Raw genomic sequence first — 14,553 nt, forward strand, 5'->3', positions numbered from 1 at the left:
AGTTAGCGCGATTTTGTGTATTGCTATGGGGCATTGTTGTAAATATCACGAAGCCCGGTTAGCGATATTCTCCAGTGTAGTTTTTTCAGGCACGCCTTCTTTGCATATCATTAGCATTGCGATGCTGGGCGTTTAGAAAACTGGCACTGAGGCATGGAATCCCGCCCTAGCGTGTCCTTGATGATAATGCTATAAAATTATTGCCGCTTTTTGCCCGAAAACGGACGCTAAAGCGGCAAAAATATTATCGCGGCCCCTTGATAATATGCCCCCCACATGTCTTCACCTCAGATAGCGAATACCATAAATATGAATGTCTTTTCCAAAAATCTACGGAATTATAAAACACACCTGCATGCTTCCTACCAGGCGATTTGTAGAAGGTGTTTAACCTATGTGTATGGGTGTACACGTGCCTGCATGCGTGTGTAGTAGTTGGTGATCATCTTGCTATCACCACCATGGCTTAGGATGTAAGAGTGGTTGAACATAAGACTGTTCAAGTTGGAATTTATTGCACATGTATTTGTTTTTTTTGCCTAATAGGAGCATCTTTATAGTTCTGTGAAAATCTGGCCAAGGAGTAATTGATTTTAAGTCAGCTACTGGTATAGGGGACAATGCTGTCATCTTTAATTTGGTATTTTAAAATTTATAGTAAAAGTGAAACACTGTGTTAAACCTGTGGCCGCATTTGCTTAGTTCGATGGCCGTTCATCCGATGCTTGTTTCTCCAATCAGTTAGACTGACCACACAGTGGACAAACTGTTACATAACAATAGGGTATACCCAGTAACCGACTGGACCTCGGCCAATATTGGTGCATACAACAACTGACCGGTGAACTTTTTCTGAATCGTATTAAAGGACACCCCACTATAGTCCAGGTTGACTTGATGATCAGAAAGTTTATAATATGAGTAAATCCAAATTTCACAATTTAAATATTTACTCTGAACTGACATGGTGTGTGAAGAGCTTAAGGGAGTGCTTGTGGAGGGATAGGGATGTGGAAATAAATCGAGAATATTTACAAGATATCACAAAGATGAAAGCAGCCTAACAGAGTATTAAAACTGACTAGTTAATCCAAGTATTGAGGTGCCATGAATGCATAATAGTTTCTCCCCTTCTGGGGTGGATAACATTTAGTACAGGTCCAATTATGAGCAAAGTCGATGTTTGACACCAGACAAGAAGAAGATGATTCTTTCCTTATGACATGGTCTTCTTCAGGGCCATAGGAAGAGCAACCTACAAGGATTGGTAGAATTACTGTTGATTAAAATACAAAATCAATAAGGGATGAATAATTGCAAGGATATGGCAAGAAAGCTCACCTCAGTAGTGCACTGTCTGATCGACAGTAAAAATTGCGAGATTGGGCTAAGCTTTTCCCGGCACACAAAAATGTTGGACACTGCGGATCCACAGGGGGACTAAAAGACAACAAGATAGTCGGGGAGGCATGTCAGTGCTCAATAAATTGACAACATTTTCAAACAATAGAAGAGGGGTAAGGCATTAACCTAATTGCATACTCACGAAGTAATCTTTATTAGGTATGGATGAGTCTTGAAATTACTCAGGCATGCAGGATTGAATCAAATAAGTGTCAATACATATTTCCTTCATAGTGCAGAATGGATCCGGGTTGATCAGGGGACAAAATTGGGTGTCATTGAGTAGTGGATGCTAAATATGCGCAATGACATACCAACACCAGAGACAAATCTCAGCAGGATGGTCAATTCGTGGTTAGTGCAATTCTAAAACACAAAGTCAAAATTAGACATGAAAAGAAAGGAAACCAGCACCACGGTTGATTTCATAAGGTGCTCTGTCGGTTAACAAACTAATGTGATCTGGAAAAGCTAACAAAAAGGAAGAACCACCATGTCATGTCAATCATACGTAGCACGTGGCACTAAATAGGTTGAAAATGAATTAAGATTGTCAAACAAGGGAACCATCGTGTCGTATGGATCTTGCCAATTGCAGGGCAGAACAGGAAGAACCAGCGTAGGTAAGGAATATAATTACGCGCTTGGCCCGGACTAAGGAAACAATAAAGTGGCCTCTTAATCAGAGGTGCAGTAGGAGAGCACAGCAGCGTGTCTATTGTTTACCTGAACAATGAATCAGTTTGGGCGTCTGAGTGAGCGCCCGGGAAATTGAAGCCAGTTAAATACACATGTTGACGTGCATGTGGTGCTGCCGGTCAGGCAGCCGCTAAATGCGTGTAGGCGTCATGGGGAACAGATCGCATTGCACGTTTAAAGGTAATTATAACGTGCTACAGGGGGTTGGAAACCTCGATGCGCATGAGGCTTATTAAGAAAAAGGGAACTTCGGATACAAAATAAACCATGAGGACGTAGCCCTGTAGCATTTAAAACTAAACATGCAGAAGTATCTTCTCATACAATGAATTAACAACAGTGTGGTATAAGAAATTACAACCGTAAGTTACTTGATAGAATTGGCAGCAACAGATACATGGAAAGTACACACTCAATGTGATCAGATTACATTGGTGATCCAACAAGCCTATGGGCATATGTATGAAGCAAAAATCCTGTCGCAAACGATGCGATTTGCTAAAAATAGCGTTTGCGACAATAAAAATCGCAAATCCCAAGGTATGAAGGCGAAAATGCATGCAAAAGAAGGAATCGCTATTTAGCGAGTTCCAAACCTTGCGAAAGTGGTAAATTGCGAATTCCATAGCGATTTCCACATTTGTGCTGAAACCGGTTATCGAAACTTGCAAATCTGGGAATTGCAATTAATAATTTGCAATGGAATGTTTCAACCATTCTCTAATAGCGAAATAAGGGAATTCGCAAATTAAGGAATCGCAAATCGTGTTCTTGATACATATGGCCCTATATTCGATACAGTAAATGGCAGAGGAGGATGAAAATATTAAAGGGCATTTAGAAATTGGGCGACAACAATCCAATTTTACAATTCAACATCTATGATGTCAAATCAGACAAAAGCCATTAGCATGAGTCCGAATAATATGTACTATACACTGCTTGTAGTAGTGATAATTGTAATGAGCTTACGGATGACAGAAAAGTGACCCAGAGAACCAAAAGTGAGGGGGGCCAACCCATGGTTAAAATAGACAACTGTCTAACAAATTCCTCCTGTTCATGCAAGCCATTTTGGACTGTGTGCAAGTAATGCATCCACTTGCATTCACGTAAATTCATAATATCTGCAATGTTTCCGCCGCTTGGGCCCACTACAACCCTTTCAATCGTGACCCATCTGATGCTTTTTATGGGGTGTCTGAAAATGTTCCACCAGGGGAGCTCCATGGACACCGCATCGTATTCTGCTACAATGTTGGAGGATGCAGGTCTTAACCTTCTGGATGGTCTGGCCGATATATAGCAAGTCACACAGGCACATAATCCCATGGATCACATTAGTGCTATTGCAGTTAGTACGTTCTTTGAGTGTAATGGAAGAGTTGTTGATAGAAAATGTTTTAGTCTGGATGGTAACATCACTGGCTTTTCAATTGCCGCATTTAAAATTTACAACAGTAGGGGGTAGGTTCCACAAAGTGCGTAAGGAGTGTTGTTTAGGGAGTTTAAGAAAAGATTGAACCACATGAACCCTTATACTCTTACCCTTCTTAAAATAATGCATTGGTGGTTCCGGCAAGCCTAAGTTATCAGAGATTAATTTCCAGTACTGATTGACTATCCGCTTGATATCATTGCTGCGTGTGCTGTAGGTAGTGACACAAATCATTCACCCTGTAGTGTTGTCTTGGCAGGGTCTAGTTGCCAGTGAGGATTCTCTGGGATTCCACCATGCTCTTTTCTGTGCTTTTTAAAATAACATTTTGGGGTAATCTCTCATTGTGACGTCGTATACTGGGAGCTCAGTGCTAGAAGTGCTGTGCGCTCCTAGTGGAAAACAGTCTGCAACTATAGGTACACTCACAGGCACAGTTGAAGCTGAGGTGGCAACTCTCTCTCACAGACGAGGGAATGGCTCAGTTGCGGCTGGAGAGGCCAGTCCCCATATACACCCGGCAGAAAAAACCACTCTCAGGGAGCCTGAGTGTAAGTACTGAGTTAAACAAGGGAGATTTATCTGAACTTGGAAAATTCAGAGGAACTGGGGTATAGTATGCTTTATTTAAGCCAAGATGTGGAGAATAAGGGAGAACAGATGATAAGTGGAGGGGAGCCAGGAGGGTAAACAACAGGTAATAGGCCCCCAGCAACAGAGACGATCCGGCAAGTGGGCGCTACAAAACAGCTCCAATTTCAACCTCATGGGCAAGATGTACCTCATATAAATACTGAGGCTGAGATAGACCCTAATGACTGTTTTTTCTCTCTATCTGATGGTCCTGAATGGTCGGCTGATGGCTCAGGATCCTCAATTAGGTCTAGGGAAAATGATAGCGACCCAGACAAGGTAAGTGACTCTCTCGTCATGACAGCTCGTCAGGTTGGAGGCAAGAAAACTGGGCACCAACTACAGAGGGCAGCTAGTCTGAAATGGGATTATTCACTGTCTGACTTAATAAACATTGCCCAAAATACAACGCTGCAGGGCATCTCTGGCTCGTACGCCCCGACATTGGAAGTTGTCCTGCAAACAATCATGCAGCACCGGAAAGAAACACAGGCAGATGCCCGCAAAGGTCAGAGTGCGACAAGGAAAGTACAGGGCGCAGTAAGGAAACTGACAAAAACCTGCAACACTATAGACGAGCGCCTTACGGAGCTTGAAACTAGAGTCAGTAATGTTGAGACGGAAGTAACTGAAAAACTTGCACAGTCTAATGAACAAGAAAAACGGATCATTGATATCCAGTGGAAATTAGAGGACAGTGAAAATTGCCAACGGCATAATAATTTGAGAGTCCTGGGAGTTCCCGAAGTGAAGGAGGGATCGGACATCCAGACTTATGTATTGGATCTCTTTCGGCAAGTATTTCCGGAACTCTCAGATTGGAACTGGCAACAAAAAGTTTAACGAGTACATAGGACACCCTTTACTCTGAGAAATCCCGGCAGGGAAGGGGTAAAACCAAGAGCCATTTTTTTTCTGGAATTTTCTCCTGAGGTAGGCGGTGTTTGAAAAAAACAGCATGAGGCTAGGAGAAGTGTGGATGATGTTTCTTTCTTCATTAGACCAGACTTTGTTTATTTTTTATTGCCAGGGAAACTAATGGGAGTCTGGCTATGATGCTCCTGGATGCAGAAAAGGCATTCAACCGGGTGGCATGGAGTACTTATGGGGCCTCCTGGCAGCCAAGAGATTTGGCCCTCAGTTATTACTGCCATTAACGCAATGTATAGGGCACTGTTTGCGAAGAGCCAGCTGATGGTTAAAGAATCGGATATTATAAGAGTGGCATGGGGAATAAGGCTGGGATGCCCCATGCTCCCCAATTTTGTTTGGCCTGTATATAGATCCGTTTATCCAACAGATCATCGAAAATCAAGCTATTATACTGGTTGTAACTCAGGGGATCGACACTAAAGTATTAGCCTATGCACACGACATTGCAATATTAACAACTAATCCAGGGGAGGCAATGAAGGAAATAGTAGCCATGGCTACCACATTTGGAAAGGAGTCGGGTATCTATTGAATAAATCTAAGACCCAAATAATAGCTACTGAAAATATTGTTTTTCAAGAAAGTCGGTGAGTACCTACAGCTATCTATCTCGGGGTATGGGTTAGTCCGGATATAGATCGGATTGTACAAATCAACTTTGACCCCATGATTAATAAAATAGCTACAGATCTCAGGCGGATGAGTTCATTCACTTGACTATCTTAGGACGAATTAATGTTCTGAAAATGATAATGCTCCCCAAGATATTGTATCTGTTTAGGGCACTTCCAGTAGAAGTTGCAGGGTCTATAATTAAAACCTTAGATTCCATATTCAGTAAATTCATCTGCCAATATGGTAAGGTCAGGAGATACCTAAAGTTTCTCACGCTGCCACAAATACTAATCTTACCTTCTATTATTGGGCAGCAATACTTCAACATATGAATATACTTTTCTTCGAAAAAGATGGTAGAGATAGAGTGTTCGGGGTTGCGGGTCTCCCAACAATCTATGAGTTGGCACTTGGGGAAAGGTCAACAACACTGTTGCTCCGCCAGTTGGAACCAAGTTATTATAAAAGGTGCGATTCAAGATCATCATGAGTGCGTGGAGCGTTTGGGGCAAAATTAAAAGACATATGAAAATAGGGAAATTTACAAGGTATACACCTATTTGGAGATCATCTTTATTTCCCCTGAGTTTTATGATGCTATTGGGAAACAATGGGAGCAACTTGGGCTAAGGACAGTGGGGGATATCCAACCAAACGACAAACTATATCTCTTCCCTGAGCTGCAAAGAGAGTATGTAATCCCCCATAGGCACTATTTTAAATATCTACAATTAAAGGTTTTTTTTGACAAATGGAGGCAGGCAATCTCAAGTGGCAAAAACTTATTCTTTGAGACCTTGGGGAGGCCCACTTGTAAAATTAAACACTTATATGGTATGATGATGGAGGAAGCTCCGGATGATACAGAGAAAATGGAAACAAAATGGGCCAGCAGATTGGAGAATGAGGAATTGGATATTGATATGTCACTTCTGCTGGCTAAGAAAATGCTTCTATACACCAACTTAAAGGCGCAACACTATAAAACGATTTATAGCTTATACTCTACCCCTTCTAAACTATTTAACTGCGGAAAAGGGAAGATGATAAATGCCCTAGGTGCGGGATAGGACCAGTAGAAGAGATACATATGTTCTAAGGCTGTCCAAACCTTGATCCTCTAAAAATAGAACTGGAAAAGTTTTGGGAGACGATCTTGGGTAAAACTGTGGCCCTAACCCCTCGCTTATGATGGTGGGGTATGATAAGAGTGTGGGGCTGGATCAAGCCCAGACTGGCATTATATTTATTCCAGTTACTATAATCAGGTTATTAATTGCAACCAGATGGAAGGATCTTGTGCCCCCAAGTTTTCACATATACCTGGCCCGTTTTATAGCTATATATATACTTGAACAGGTTCTGTATGATTGCAAGGGGATTCAGGCTAAAAAGTGGGGTACGAAATGATGTGCTCCAATATCAAATTGGTTATCTAGGGCAGGGTAGTGTATACAGACAAATTATGTATCAGGGTTTGGATTTATTATTTCTCCCTTCTTTTTCTTTTTTCTTTTCAAAGAACTGTATATATAAATATATATATATATATTTGAAACTTTCATTAACCTTTGAATCTGTATTTATAAGAAGTATTAATTCAGACGATGTTATAATAACTGATACTGCATAATGAATTAATAAGTTATGGATGTGACTATATGTATATTACTTCTCTGAATCAATTAAAAAAATGATGGCAGAATGATCTGTCTTGAATTGATTTAATCACTAATAAGCAACATTTGCACATGCCAATCACCATAGGCTATCAATCCAACACCCAGCGCAGCTGACAAAATATCAGGCTTCTTGCCTCACTAGGGCACTTCTAGCCCCTCCTCCATTTATTAAAATGCTTCATGTCCAATAAAGAGAGACGGGCATAAGCATCTGGATTTCCCAGTATTTCGGTTTGTGCTTGCAACACATTCTAGATTATCCATGAAATATTGCAACATGCATCACCATTGGTTCCACTTTGACACCTTGACCTCATGGCACGTTGGAGATCAAAAGTCCATACTCCAACTCAAAAGCACAACAGAAGCAACATCTTATAGTTATGCTCAAACAGTAATGCATCAGTTAAATTGTTTACTGTTCCATTGACTCATGCAAGTTTCCTAGTCACAATACAATTATGGAATATTTACATTGCACAGTACTCTGCTCCTATCTCTGTTATGCAGCTTTTAGATCTAGCTTGAAAAGCGCACCTGTCTCAAGATAAACTGTTACTAACTCTTTAAAGTATGAATGGAATGGAATGTGGCTCTACCAGATGAGCATTCTTCTTTCATCTCTTGTTTAGTGTATCATCATTCCACCTCCTAAGGAGTGTTAAGTTTGTTCAATGCAACAGATTATTTTGAATGTTTTAGTCTGGACTCAAATGCAAGCCAGACCTATTGACTTTGCAAAAGCCTGTTGTATACAGGGTCAGAATGGGGAACAAAAAACAGCAGCTTAAGCTAGATTTCCTCACCCTATCTCGTTCATCTGTTCTCTTTTCTTCTCTCCTGTCTCTATTCCCGCTCTTTGATCGCTGTTAGACTTGGCCTCCTTGGCGTGGTTTCCCATGACTTTTTGCCTCTAGCTCCTGTATTTTTGGTGCTGCGCTAGATTTTGTTTCTGTCGGCCTAAATGCTATGGGCACTATGCCACTGTTGGTCAGTGTCAAAGTGCAAGTGCTTCCTGTGTAAATTGTTATCATGATTGGCATAGTTGATTTACCGGTAAGTCACTAGTAAAGTGCGCTCAGTGTCCCAGGGCCTGTAAATCAAATGCTACTAGTGGGCCTGCAGCACTAATTGTGCCACCCACATGAGTCGCCCTGTAAAGGTATGTCAGACCTGCCACTGCAGTGCTTGTGTGCAGTTTTAAAACTGCCATGTCCATCTGGCAAGTGCACCCACTTGCCAGGCCCAAACCTTCCCTTTCCTTATATATAAGGTACCCTTAAGGTAGGTCCAAGTTATCCCCTTGGACAGTGAAAAGTGTAGGTAAAGGGCAGGACATGTTACATGTCCTGAAAATGAAATACTGTGAATTTTGTTTTCACTAAGGAGAGGCTATCATTCCCATAGGCTAACATGGGAGTTACTTTGTAACATCTTATAAGTATAGCTTTCCATTGGGACAGCTGAATAGGCGGTGTCTCCTCTGCACAATGCTCTCTCCACTCCTGTAGTGATGCTGCACTAGAGAGGACAGAACTGGTTTGGACTGGGCTCAGAGACCCTTGCCACAAAGAGAACAAAGACAAAATGGGGTATATGTACTGGACTTTAAACCCCAAAGAATTAGATCACTTCTAGACTAAAGAGGAACCTTTTGCCACGGAGAAGAGCAGAAGAACTGTAAGGAGGAGTACTGCCCCTTTAAGGTGTGCTTTGCAAGGTTGGCCTGCAGTGGCTGCTTCTGCCAAGGAAGAGGACAAAGACAAGATCTTTACTGAGACCCTGCTTGAAGAAGAATCTCCAAGGGCTTGTGTGTGCTGGCCTTCTGTTCTGAAGTCTCAGGGACACAAAGTCTTTACCACCAGCCCCCCTGAACCCTACTGCTGGGAGTTCTGACCTGCCATGTAGTGTCTATTCCAGCCAGAAAAATGACTCCCACGCTGTCAGCGCCGCCGCCAGTAATGCTGCGACTGGAACCGAGGCCAGGGTCACTGCTCGTGAATTGCACAAAAAAACGCCCCACTGCAGCTGCGACGCCCTTTGACGCCCTTCTACGCCTGCAGTTATTGGCCTTCCTGATGCCAGCCCCCACATTGAAGTTGTCCCCACCAGTGCCAGCATCCCATTATCACGGAGTCAATAACCGACGAGGATGATTTTACAAATTCTTCGCCTTCGCATTGCCTCACCAGAGCCAACGCCTCACCACCGATGCCGCTAACTTCCCCTATCCTGGACTCAACACATTGCTTCCTCACAGACACAGTGCCTTGACTCACCTGTGGTGAGGGGATAAGTGGCCTGCACAGAGACAGAGGTTATATGATGGTGGGAACTTTGCAGCTGCAGAAAGAAGACCACGACAGGGGCTGAGTAAATCACACTGGGCTTTAAAGAGAGCAGGACAGTAAGGAATGCCTATTGAATTTGCAGGACAACTGGAAAGGGATTGTTAAGGGAAACGAGCCACACCAGTGGGTTGGCTCAGCCAGGTCTTCACTACATGGAGAAAGATTCTCCATGTTGAATTTTATAATGCAGTGCTTTGTGGGACAAGAATATGCTACACTTTGGAGGCAGGCTTAAGGAGTGGAATCAATAAAAGCAAAAGGTTAACACAGCTTCCCTGCACCATCTCCCCGAGAAGTCCCCAGCGTGGAGTTCTTCCAGTAGACTTTTAAGGATTTAGTCAGATGCATTGTGGGAACTGTAGTACCAGCTACCAAGGAGCAACTCAGAGACTCTGAAACTTTGAATTTTGTTTGTGGACAGTTTGAACCCCCAAAAGGAACCTCTGGAAGCACCTCCTGAAGTTTGGAGTACTTTTGTGAAAAAGCTCCTTAAGGTAACTGATTTAACGTCGAGAGTCAAGTCAACTACCTCGCATGATGACCTGTCCTGGATTTCAGGTTTGTCCTTCTGAAAGGTGAGGAGCTCAAAACTTCCAGGAGTTGACCGGGGGCTTCCAACTGATCAAGTCGACGAAGCCACTGCTAATCCGGCCTGCTGTAGTAGGTCGATCGATGTAAAGAGAAAATCCACCAGAATCTCTAGGTGTGAAGGTGAAATTTTGACTGAGGCCTCCCGCAAAGTGTATCTGACCAGAGCTCCATTGAGTTTGATCTAAAATGTTCACTTTGTCCCGGTCAAGCAAGACCAGATGTCTCAAGTTGGCCCAAGTTGGTGCTATTGTGTTTTAAGCACTAGACCGTTTGTATTCTTTAAAAAATCATATTCCTGGTTCCCTACATACAATATTTGTTGCTTTAGTTTCATTTTAATCATAAAAATATGTTCTATTTTAAAACATTGGTTGTGGATTTTTATTGTGTGCTATGTTTTATTTATTTAATGTACTTGTGTTTTTAAATGCTTTACACACCTAACTCCTAAATTAAGCCTGCCTGCTCGTTGCCAGATACGAAGGAAATAACTTATTCATACCTTGTCTGGACCCTATATTGCATTGGGAGCCTTGTTGCTAGTGGTAGATGCATACTTACCCCTACTAATAATTCACTTCCCAACAGAAAGGCATTTTGTTGAAAATGTATAAGGCTTTCACTGTGACATTTGACAGTAACCCTCAGAGTAGGAGGGAATAATTGAGTGCTTTTCCTGACACTATCCAGCTGTTGTTCCTAACATTGAATGGGACATGACTAGAAAAGCATTTAGAAAATGTACAAGACTTCCAAGGCCAGATTGGCCTTAAGGGGCAGAGTAGGAGAGGTGAATTCAGGGATCTTTCCAGATACTTTCTAGCAGCAGTATTCTAATTTTCCCATGTGATACCCAGGTGTTGGAAGTTCCTAGGGAGAAGAATATCTATCCCATTCTGACTCCCAGCAATGACATTGGCAACTGAAGGCTGCAAGGAAAGCTAAAGCTGATAATGGTAGGTGTCTACTTCAGATGCGTTATGTTTGTCTAGTACCACACCAAAGTCAAGAAGGACTTAGGTGACCGTAGGTTTTAGTGGTTCAGTTAAGATATGAACAAATTCATTCAGTTTGATTGCCTTTTTTGATAACACTTTTTTTTCCACCCATACTTCTGACCCAATTATATGTGTTTTTAAAATGTTAAACACATGACAGCTTAACTACACTACTCATGTCCTGAGATGCAGCAATGAGAGAATTGCTTTTGCTAACTCATAACATGTCACATTCTCTTTTCACAATAAACGTGTGATGTTTTAACAAGATTCTGAAATGTCATAACCAATATTATATTGACCTAAAATTGGTTTATTTTAATAATTCAAGGAAGTTCAATAAACTTTACCAGTGGGGCTGCACTGCATTAACTAGGCCTGTATATCACAATCTCCTATTATCTCTTGTAAGAGTTGGTCCAGGTGCAATTTTGTCAAGTTTCAGAATTACGGATCCACTGAAAACCCCTCCTATGCCTAAACAGTTGTGCTGGCGAACAGCATAGAACATAATCACAGACTATGAATTTGGGGAAGAAACAGAGAAAGGGAATGAAGTCCTGGAATGGAGTCCACTCTCCTGGGATTCATCTGTTTCAAAGGATTGCATCACTCTGTCTCAATGGTGTGAAAAAACGTAATTTTTAACCAGTTGGAAGAAAGAGGGCATAATGTCAGTACTTAATATCAACTGAGTCCCAAAAACAATTATCAACTGAAACAAGCCTTACAGGTTCCAGCAGTAGATGATGCTATGACGAGCTGCCAACCAACTAGGAATCCAGCGAAGACCCCTTAACTCTATGGAATGCACGCTGGTATCACATTTCAAACAAATGGAACAAGAGACTGCACAACCAACTGGATAAGGCAAGGAAGGGACTTATGGCGAATTGAGGGAACAAAGAGGGAAAAATAACAAGCAGTGCATGAACTATAACCAGATTCAGAAAAAAATACAACCTCGTAATTGTTGCAGCACACACACTAATAAGCCCCACAGGAGTCTTAATAGGTATCTAACCTTCTTGACCATGATATGACCTTAGACCAGGATGTGAGTGGGTGAAGGTGGCTGAAGGTTAGCAGTCTAATGTTCCTGCCCGACTAAGATTCCACAGTCCTGTTCTGAATTGTATAACACACCTGTGTGCCTGTTGTCATCTGAATCCTGACAGATTTCCATTGCCTCTTTACCTATGAGCTAAGCAGTATAGCAGGTATAGAGATGGAGTCCATTTCAATTATGATTCACTGGCAAATCTCACACCAGATACATGATTATTTTCTTTGAGAGGAATGCGTTTTTTGCCCTACTGCCTGGGCTCATAATTCACATTTCCTTAATTAATATTTCCTTCAGAATAAACATATTAGCCATGCCAAGTGCTATGCAAATATCCTAAGATCCACAAATTCTTCCCAGAGTCAGTGCATTATCCCTTTCTCAATTGACACAGATACCTCACGCTGATCGTATCTGCTTTCTTGGCTTTATGGAATGTCACATAAATATTTTTTCAGGAAAAACACTGTGTGCAAGGTAGTATATTTAGTAAAACTTTCATGGATATGAAACAGTGATAAAGAAACTTTACAAATTATAACACTTGCACAAATTGTAATTGTAAGAAATGTGATTATCTTTTGGAATGGGTGACTACCCACTTCAAGGAATAATCACAAGCTATTTCAGGTTGAACCCATAAAGTCACTGAATTAACCTAAGCTCCACCTTTAGGTAGCTACGGCACAGAGAAGACAAGCTTAACGTAGGGCAATAAGTATTGAGGGAGTATTAAAACAGTTATAAAATCAAAATGCCTAACAATACAATTCTCAAACTGATTTCTGAAACTGGGTTAAATTTAATTGACAAAATTATACCAAAATGACAAAAATCCAACACGGGGAACTTGGGATATGGGTTTTTAAAAATGTGAGGGAAAATAGCGCCGAAAAGCACAACGTGCCAATGATAGTCTATGATTACAATAAACCAGGACCTAGAAGCAATTTGAGGCTGACCACAATGGAGCACTGGTTGGATACACCATCCAAGTCTGTCCTAGTCAAAGATTTTACCTTCTGACTTAGTCTTTCAAGTACCAATCCACTACAGAAGTACACTTCAAAAGCCCCTGCGATCTCTTGAGAGGCACTCAGAGACTCACTGAGTGTTAGGCAGAGGTCTACAGCAGGGTTTAATCTTGGTCCAGTTGCCATTGGTCACATAGGTACTTCCAGAAAACACATCTTGTACCTTGTTGTCTACATATAGCCACATAGAAGTGGGTGCTTGGAGGTGTCACGTTTATGCCTGGAACCAACTAGAGAGGTGGGGTGACTCCTCAGCATGCCCTAAACAATGGGGTAAAAAAACATCCCAGGGTCAATTCTTCCCGCTTTTTCAGAGTTTCCTGTATGTTTTACTGAAAACAGGCCCAAAATGGCATGTGTCCTGGCATTCTCAAAATGGCAAAAAGCTTCATCCACATTCATCTTCGTCTCTGAGGGCTGAGGAGCAGGCGTGGGGACTGTACTGGGGACATCATAGTGTCTTCCCACATACAACACTAACATCCTTTTTGATTCAGGGGCTGCCCCCACTGACACCCAGGGAAAGTCTGTTAAGATAAAAGCATGGTTGTCCAGCAGCCAGACAGTGGATGCACATGAATTGCAGTGGTATTCTGTTCTCTAGCAGGATTGAACACTGTAATGTCAAAAATAATGCCCGTAGCCCCCACTCTGCATATTCTGTTCAGAGAAGTCATCTCTGCCCATTCAGGTCAGTCTATTGTTTGTTCCTAGGAGGCATGTTATAAATTGTTCACACCTATTCAAGGCTGAACACATCGTGAGAGCTTATGCTAATCAGTCTCTTGGGAGTTCAGACAGGTAAAGGGTAATTTTCCAAAAGTTACTTTTCCTTAATATTTATTAAAAATCCAAATTTACAATTGAAATGGATTTTTAATAAACTATTAAAATAGTTGTTTAATTATCTAGCTGGTTCAATTCCCATAACAGAACATTAATATTTTATTCTGTACTATGGTTATCCACATAGTAGAGCTAAGCCTACCACCATAACTTTAACTACCTAAATGTGTCACTTTAAATACCATGCACCCTACGTTGTGAGCTACAAGAATTACATTATAGTGACTTTTTAATATTTTAAGGGGGTATTTACCTGTCAAAAA

The 14,553-nt window shown here is 41.6% G+C and overlaps 1 protein-coding gene across 2 annotated transcripts in view; it reads left to right on the forward strand.

The window, feature by feature from the left end:
* The window catches only part of NKAIN3 (sodium/potassium transporting ATPase interacting 3), a 2,330,126-nt gene that overhangs the window by 1,731,597 nt on the left and 583,976 nt on the right, over window positions 1-14,553 (forward strand). The window lies entirely within an intron of this gene.

The sequence above is a fragment of the Lissotriton vulgaris genome, chromosome 4_1 (assembly GCF_964263255.1).
Source record: "Lissotriton vulgaris chromosome 4_1, aLisVul1.2, whole genome shotgun sequence".
Classification (NCBI taxonomy): Eukaryota; Metazoa; Chordata; class Amphibia; order Caudata; family Salamandridae; genus Lissotriton; species Lissotriton vulgaris.